Source organism: Durio zibethinus, chromosome 4, assembly GCF_047325235.1.
Source record: "Durio zibethinus cultivar Kanyao isolate XHJ-2024 chromosome 4, ASM4732523v1, whole genome shotgun sequence".
Taxonomy (NCBI): domain Eukaryota; kingdom Viridiplantae; phylum Streptophyta; class Magnoliopsida; order Malvales; family Malvaceae; genus Durio; species Durio zibethinus.
Window position 1 is genome coordinate 701,044 of NC_143165.1, and position 9,646 is coordinate 710,689.

Genomic DNA, 9,646 nt, shown 5'->3' on the forward strand with positions numbered 1-9,646 from the left:
ATTATCAATTTAATGTGTATTTCGACAATGTTTAAAAAAAAATTTTAAATTAAAATTAAAGAAAAATTTAAGAAAAAAATTTGCATGTATTTACACCACATGCCAAATTATAACCTTATAAAAGCTAAACCCTTTTTTTTTTACTCATTTCATTTCTCTAATTCAATATATATATATATATATATATATATTTTCCAAAACCCAGCCACCATCTCTCTTCCCCAAACCCAGTTACCAGTGGCCTTGCTGCCATGCCATCGCTCAACGGTGCCAGTTGGCTCCCAAACTTCATCCAAATATTCTCCTCAATTTTCTAAACACTTCTATCAAACCAAATTTTCCAAAAAATGTATAGATTTTCCTAGATCTAAAGCCAAAACCAGTGATTTCCACATCTAAAAAGTCCTTTATTCATCGTCCGATTCAACTAATTTTTCAGTATATTGTTGCCACCCCTCTCTCTTCATTTCCATCATTCATGATCTTTAAAAGCTCGTGCTGTGGCTAACTGCCATCTTTGCCATCGTTAACTAAGTTTTTTTGGCTCATGATAATGCGTTTTAGAGAATGCTGGTGCGCCACTCTGTGCAAGCCATCAAGCTCACCCTTCAACTTCACTTATTTTAGTGTATTAGATTTCTGGTTTTGTTGTTATTGTTTTGATATTATTGTTTTGGGGTGTCAGTTTTGTGCTTTTATGGGTTTTTTTTCATGCATGGTGTTTTTGTTTTTCGATAGGCTATTGTTTGCTCATTTGGGTTTCAAATTGTGAGTTGTTAATTTATGGTACTAGTTTTAAAGTTGGGTATACCAAAAAATCAACAACAATTTTGTATTTTAATATAGAATTTTTAAAGAAGCAAATATAAAACAAAATGTGCTTTTGATGTCCGATTTACTAAAATCAGAACCATCAAGTGATCACCAAGCTAATGAAGCAAAATCAAAGAAAAAAGAGAAATGTATAAAATTGATTAAGATTTTGTTTTGGCATTGAGATTGTTATTGAAAATTACTATTGATTAACACATAATTTGACATTGACATTACAATTGAAAATTACTACCAAAAATTATGATTGGAAAATTAAGCTTGAAAATGATTAATAGAGTTCTAATTTTACTAAAATAACCATGAACTTAAAATCAATTCATTGAGAAAAACAAATTAGAAAAAAGAGAAAAGAGTAGCAATAATTTCATGTTGGAACAGTAATTGAAGATAAGGGATAATTTGTAGAGAAACTTGAGAATCTGATAGCTGACAAGTCTACGAGCAAACATCAAGGCTAGTTGTTGGAACATGCTTATGCTTTTTTTTAATATCACACTCATCATTATCCAGATTGTTTGTTCAAATTTAGGCATTTCATTTATTGATCCCATTTTGGAAAGATAATTAAAATATGATATTATTAGCAATAACTACAATTTTTTTAATAATTATGTGATCTGTTTGTAAAGTATTGGACTTTTAATTTTAGTGATTAAAATTTAAATCTTAACAACTTCAGATAAAAAAAATACAAAAGAAAAAAAGAGAACATTGCCTCTTTTATTCACTCCCTTTAAAAAAATATTTTAATCTTTGAATAAAAGAGATAACAAACCTGACAATTTATAATATGAAACCAATAATATAATATAAAAATAATATGAATAAAAGATATAAAGGTAATAAGGTTTAAAATTTTAGTAAAAGTAATAAATGGGTTTAACAAAATCAAAAAATATACATTTCATATTTTCGTGTCAACACGAATTATGACAGATAATTTTTTATCGTTTTTTATCTTTAAAAGCTTGTGCCATAACTCACTGCCATCTTACCTCTGTTGATGTTGCCCCCTCTTACTGCCCAAAAAAAAATATCTTTTCTCTCATTTCCTATAACCTTAATAATTCTCTCAAAAATCCTGTGATAGAAACCTTTTTTATTTTTTGATTTTTTATTGGTTTGGCAATATGTTCCCCACACCCAAGGGATATGTTTTTTTTTTGTTGTTTTTAGGTTGTTGTGGGTGGTTGTTTAATTGGGTTTTTTGGCTCACAATAAAGGGTTTTAAAAAACACTGGTGTGCCACTCTGCTACAGGCTATTAAGCTCACCCTTCGACTTCACTTATTTTAGTATAATTGATTTTAGGTTTTGTTGTTATTGTTTTGATATTGTTATTTTTTTGTATGTTGATTAATTGTTTCTAGGTGTTAGTTTCTTGTTTTGATGGGTTTTTTTCATGCATGGTGTTGTTTTTTTGGTAAGCTATGTTTTGCTCATTTGGGTTTCGAATTGTGGATTGTTAATTTATGGTATCAATTTTATGTTTGATTATTTTTTTCATGCATGATATTTTGTGGGTTTTGATTTGATTTTATTGTAGTTTTTAACTTTAGGTTTGCTGGTGATAGCAGTTGTTTTGTCAATTCTATCATTGATTTTGGTTTTACTATTTAAGGCAAAGAAGAAGTTCCTAAAGTGGTAAAAAGATGGTGAGATTTGAACTCTTCCAAATGTGTGCTTGTCACTTCCATTGATGACTGCAAAATCGATCCTGTGAGTGTTTTTTTTTTTTTAAGAAGAAAAATGGGTATTGAGAAATGTTGGTTTTTTATTGATTTTTTTTCTTTTGCAATTATTAGCTGTTACAAGAAAAATAGGTGTGGTGAATAATCTTTCTCATTCTTTTCTAATCACAATAACTCAAGGCTTTAGTAAAATTTGTGTTGAATATTTCCTTATTGAATATATACTACAATCACAATTTCTTTATTTACATAACGTTGTTGACATCTTAAAATTAATAATTATTAGGTCTTACACGTTGTTTACATGTACAATAAAAGGAAATGCTAGCATAAAAACTATTGATATGACTGATTCTCCAAAAGATTTTGGTGCTTTGGAAACATGGAATGTATGTGACTCTGGTAATATCTCATGTTTTGAAATTGACGAAAGTGAAAACTATGCCTTAGTTGAAGGGGAGTGTGTTTATGTTTTATGACTCTATATTTAACCTTCAGTTTTGATTTAATTTGCTTTTGTTGATAAGGTATTTTCATATTCAATTGGAATATTATTAGTTTGGTAAATAAGATAGACTCTTTTCTATTTCAAAAATGTATTAAAATTAATATGCGAGATCTTAAAAAATGTACTAAGATTTGGATTGCAAAAGCTATGAGCTTTTTCAACCTCTGCAATTTTATTAAAATAAATTATTTATTTTTTAGCAACTTCTATGTTTTCATTTATCTTAATGCATCCCATATTGAATAGTCTCCTCAAAATAGTCTCGAATTTTTTACCCTTACTTGGTTTACATCTACAATATTCCTAAGCAAAGATGATCATCGTAAAGTTGCAGCTGGTACCAATAGCCATTAGGTAATCTTTTACAACCATCAACCAGTCTTTGAACATATATAATGACATGTTAACATAACTTTGGTTGTGTAGACATATATATGTTTTTATATTTTTTTTTTCTAAAAGAACATTTGTACTTGATTGCATATTGTTAGTTTCTATAATTATTTCTTATTTTAAATAGTAATGCATGTTGCTTTCAAGACATCCACAGTTTAATTTCAGTTACAATTTTGAAAAATGGGGATTTAAAACTTTTTTAGCTGTAGCTTTATGTTTATGTGATTTCATTAGCTACAACTAATTGCATTTGAAAAAACATGAAAAAAACAAGTATTTTTATCAATTTTATTTGAAATTGTGACTGGTAAGGTTAGGTCTCTGCCAAGAATATAGGATTAAATTGTTATCATGGCAAGGCATTACATCCTCATTAGTAGTTTTATATTTTTGTATTTTCTTGATTCAAGTTAACTTTTTTCTTTTTATGATTTCTGTTCAAGGTTCGCCTCTATGATGTTCATTTTATAGTTTTGATTTCCTTATAAGATAAACCCTCTGTAAGGTCTAACATGTAACAGTTTTGATTTTCTTATATAAAAACTTCTAAAATGCTCTAATGTCTGTTCATGCATTCTTAAATTAGATTTAGGTAATTTGTTGCTTATACCAATTTGGATGTATGGCTCATCTTAGGCATAATTTATGCTTGTTATGGTTGTAATATAGCTTCAATCTTCTGATAACCTACAGTCTAAGCTAATGAAACACACAAAAAATATGGATATAATTTTTTTTATTATACATTTTTTAATATTTTAACTAATATACAATTGTATTTTACTCCCACAAAGGAAGCTGCAAGCTTGAAGTTTTAACATGGAAATATGGTTATAAGAAATGCCCTTTTTTATTGATTAGATATTGTGTGAAAACAAGTATGTAAAGAAGGTTAATGATGCATTTAATAAGCAAAGGAATTGTCACAGTGTATGAATCTTTACCATTAGCTTGCAATTTAGGTGTCATTTGAATTGTGTGTTGGTAATTTTTATTGTTCTACTTTCTTTTGATGTGGAACTTCTCTGAATTTTTTACTAAATTGTATGGGAAGGCATTACAAATTTATAGTTGTTAGAATTTATTTGCTTTTGTCGCCTAGAATTTAAAATTTGCCTGAGAAATCTTATCGATATTGGTAAGTGAACTATGTTTTGACTTATTAGTGAGTTATTAAACTTGAATCGAAAGGTTTTATGTCTGTAGTTTTTGAAGTCTATCGAAACTAAAAGATATAGGTCAATCCTTATGGTATGTACTAAACATTTTCACTCAAAGGCTTTAATTAATGTAATGAATTGACCTACAGTATTTTGCATGCAGACAAATAGTGACTTTGATGCTAAATCTATGGTTATACTTTTGAGTCAATATTTAACTAGGAAAACTACATTTATAAAATATTTTTTACGATGTGATTACCCAAATTAGCTAAAGGCTTTTATTCCTTTTTTCTTTCCTATAAACATGCTGAAATTTTTTCAGCAAATTTATGATTCAATATTTTACATTTTGAATAATGGAAATCGAGTTTAAAGCTTTTTAAAAACAAATCTATAGTGTATTTGTTGAGTTACCTATTTGGTGAGATTTTTTTAATTATTTCTCTAGTTGTTGATTAATTCTATTTTAGTTAAAGGAGAACTTTATATATATGTTATTTGATAGTAGAGATTTTTTTGTGGTCCGTGATTTTTTTCCTCTATACTAAAAGGTTTTTTACATAAATCTTAGTGTACTTTATTTTTTCTGCTTTATTAATTATTTATTGTTGTCTATTGTTGTAAGTTTATTATGATATGTTACTTCTAGCCCAAGATGTTGAACAACAAAGTTTGATTTTGAAAAAACACCATCATTTTGGGAATGTACATGCAGTAGAAAAATTATGACAATCTATTGAGATATAATATGCTACAAGTGAATATTTGCGACAATGTACAAGCTTTTTGATTTTGAAAGTGATTATCTGGATTAATGAATTCTAGAACTTGTCATTTGATTGCAAGACTTTCTTTATTTATGATATCTTTTTATCTATAACTATTTTGAATGACCGCCACCATGTTTGGGTCAATTTTTTACACCAAATTATAACACTTGGAAGGAAATAATTTATGATAAATAGATGAAAATATGCACTTTGGTTTCATGTTTTTTTAACCTTAGTTTGCACATGATGAAAGGAGCATACTCGAGAACATATTGTTGTACAAGCATATCTTCATTTGGTGGCTTGACAACTTTTGAAGGATCTTTTTTATTGAAATTTGAGTGTTCTCAAATGCCACATCCAATAAGAATTATTGAAATTTTCTTTTTTTATATTTTATATTTATTAATATATTAGTTTATTTCTCTGATATCATCGTCTTGGTTGCAATTGTTAGATCAAAGAACATTTGTTGACACTCCTTAAGTTCTTTTTCTTTATCTTTATCAAATAACTTGGTTTTTTTCTTAATTTGTTCAAATGAAAACAATTTACATTTCCAAATTATCTAATTGAATAAGTATGATTACTTTCCATTAAGGACTTGATATTCTAGCATGCATGGTTTATCTTATCTTATGGTACAGATATGAAAGCATTGATAATAAAAAAAAGGTAAAATTTTTGTAATTTATGTCTTCATGTGTTCATTTATTATTGATTATAGTTTTTATTATTTTTTATTCATAAATTATAATACTATGAAACTAACTATAATTTACAAAAAAAAAAAAAAAAGTGTGGCATGCTATTCATTTACTTATAAAGTTGATTTAATATGTTACTCCAAAAAAAATAATAATAATATAACCCCCACGACATGGCGTGAGCAACCCTCTAATCGTTGTATTATAATATACTAAAATATCAAGGGTAGCCTCGATTTTTTCCTGCTATTTTAATTTACCTAACACATTTAATCGTATATTTAATTCTTTTTTTATTCTTTCTTTGCAAGGGATTAGCTGTCAAGCCAATACCTTAATGATTTGAACTTGAAGTCAAACAGTGAATTAGCAGTCTGCTCATTTCTCATTTATCATAATTTTTAAAGTGTCATTTTCATGTTTGCTTCCATTTAGGTATTTTTCCACTAATTAAGTACTTTATCAAAGGATCACAGGGTTGTTAACAGTTTTTTTTTTCTTTTTTTACTCCATTTTTAATTAAATTTTAAGTGTGTAAATTTGTCATTCATTGAGAAAAAAATCTAACTAACTAATATGAAACAAAGATTCGAGGATAAGATTTCCTCGGCCACTATTACTGCTACCGACACACTAGCTTGAAGCAAATGTCCTTATCTAATTTTAAGCATTTTTATCTTTTAAAATCTTTTTGTTTATAAAACAGATTGTAGTTTAAAAATTTTAAAAAAAATTATAAATTTTGAAATTTAAATATTATATTTATTAGATATTATTTTTTAAAAATAATTATATAAATCAATTAAATTAAATTTCAAATTCAAAGCTCATTTTACTTAACTAGAAAACTGCGTCAATCCATTTCCTTGACTTTAATATCGATGAAATTATGCATGTTTTTCAAATGTAATTGTGATTGTAATTAAAAATTATGATATAGAGACATTGTCAAAGAAATTATGGTTTAATAATAATAATCAAAGAAAAAGTCGTTGAAATTATAAGATTCTAGTATGCAACTCCGACCCTTATCTCTTTGATAAGGTTCCTGATGGTCCCAGATTCGTGATGTCGAAAAAATAAAGTAGCAAGATTCCTAATTGATTAATTCTCAGAGTCTTTGCAAAAAGAGAAAAAAGAAAAAAAGAAAAAAAACCAATCATTTGGTTGCCTGGAAAACTTTTTCTAATATTATGACTCCGAATGGTTGATTCTTGCCAAGAAATTTCAAACACGCCTCTTCCTTTTTTTTCTTTTTTTTTTTGGTGTGAATCAAATTTCTCTACGATAATGAATACAACAAATTCATGCATCGTTTCAACATTCCAAGTCAGTATCTATCTAGTTTTTAATTTGTCCCAAAGAATTGTAAACGATTCTTCCCAACTTTCCAAATGCCCCACTTCATAATGTTATGAAGATGTAATGTTTAAGGCACACAATTAATCTATAAATATTAGCAGTTAGGACATCACTTTCAAGACCTATTCATGGACCGAGCCTTATATATGAGTTTTTGAATTGAGCTCGACATAAAACACTAAATTATTAATAAAAATTTTTAATTTAAAATATTAATTTTTTTGAAAATTTATAATTTTTTAGCTCTAATGGATTGAGTATTAGATAAGACCTTTAGAAGGCTAATTGGATATGGTTTGACTCGATTCAATCTATGTACAAATTTACTTCATTTATATTGTTTATTTTTTCATCGTTTAATCAAATTTGTTACTATAAAAAACAGTTTTTTGGATGGAGTGGCCACCTATAGATATTAAATTATTAATAAAAATTTAATTTTAATTTTAATTCAAATACTTCCTCTGTCCTTTTTTTTGTTTATATTTTATTTTTAGATGTCCGAATATTATGTCTTATTTCTTTTTTTTTTTTTTTTGAATATCTAAAACTTTTATTTTTTATATTTTAAAATTATTTTTATATTTTATATTTTATTTTTTGACATTAAAAATCATAAAACTTTAATCTTATAAAAAAATTTAAAATTTAAATATTAAATACATTAAAATTAAAACTTTTTTAAATTTTATAAAAATCAATACATGACAAATATTTTGAGACAAAAAAATATATTTTAAAATATTGAAATACTTATAATTTAATATATATTATAAAAATTTTCAATTTTTTTGGATCTAATGGACCGAGCCTTGAATAAAACTTTTAAAAGATTAAACTAATTTGACCCAACTCGATTCCAACGTGAACATATTTAATTACTTTATATAATTTACTTTTCCATCACTTAATACAAAATTATTACGATTAAAAAAACATCTTTTTGAGGGTGGTGTGACCATCCATGGAGATAGGTGCAAGTTTAAGACTTCGGAAACCAACTCGTTTCAGTTCATTCTCTTGTTTCTTGATGATTTGAAAAAATAAAACCACTTAAAAAGAATGAACCCATGAAAAATGAGAAAGATTTAAAGTTAGGTAGACCAGAAAATCAACAATAATTTTGTATTTTAATATAGAATTTTGGAAGAAGCAAATATAAAACAAAATATGATTTTGATGTGCGATATATCAAAATCAGAACCAGCTAGTTTAACTAGAGACTTAAATAGCATGATGTCAAGCCAACGAAAGAAAAATCAAAGAAAAAAGAGAATTCTAGAAAATTGATTAAAATTTTGTTTTGGCTTTGATATTGTGATTGAAAATTACTGTTGATTAATATATAATTTGACATTGACATTATGATTGGAAAATTCAGCTTGGAAATAGTTGATAGAGTTCTAATTTTACTAAAATAACAATGAACTCAAAATTGATTTTTTTGAGAAAAATAAATAAATAAAATAAAAAAGAGTTAATTTCATGTTGGAATAGCAACCGAAGACAAGGGATAATTTGCAGAGACACTTGAGAATCTGACAGCTGACAAGTCCACGAGCAAGCATCAAAGCTAGCTGTTGGAATGTGCTTATGCTCTTTTTTAATATCACACTCATCACTATTCAGATTATTTGCTCAAATTTAAGCATTTCATTTGTTGATCCCAGAAAAGACAATTAAACTATGATATTATTGGCAATAATTATGATTTTTTTAACAATTATGTGATCTGTTTGTAAAGTATTAGACTTTTAATTTCAATAATTAAAATTTAAATCCTGATAACTTTAGGTATAAAAAAAAAACAAAAGAAAAAAAAGAGATCATTGCCTCTTCTAATTACTCCCCTTGAAAAAAAATGTTTTACTCCTTGAATAAAAGAGATAACGAACTTGACAATTTACGATACAAAATAATAATATAATATGAAAATAATATGAATAAAAAATATAGAGATAATAAATTTTAAAATTTTAATAAAAATCATGTGGGTTTAATAATATAAAATTTTTTTTTCATATTTTCATATCAATACAAATTATAACACATAATTTTTGTATAAAATATTATACAAATATATAAATTACCAAATATAAATACCACCGCTTTGCTCCATTTCTTTCTTTTTTCTCACTTTCAATCATTTAAAAGAATTTGTAATGCCCTTTTTTTTTAACCTGTGCATTTTCGCTGCTTCACAAGGGGCTTGTAGT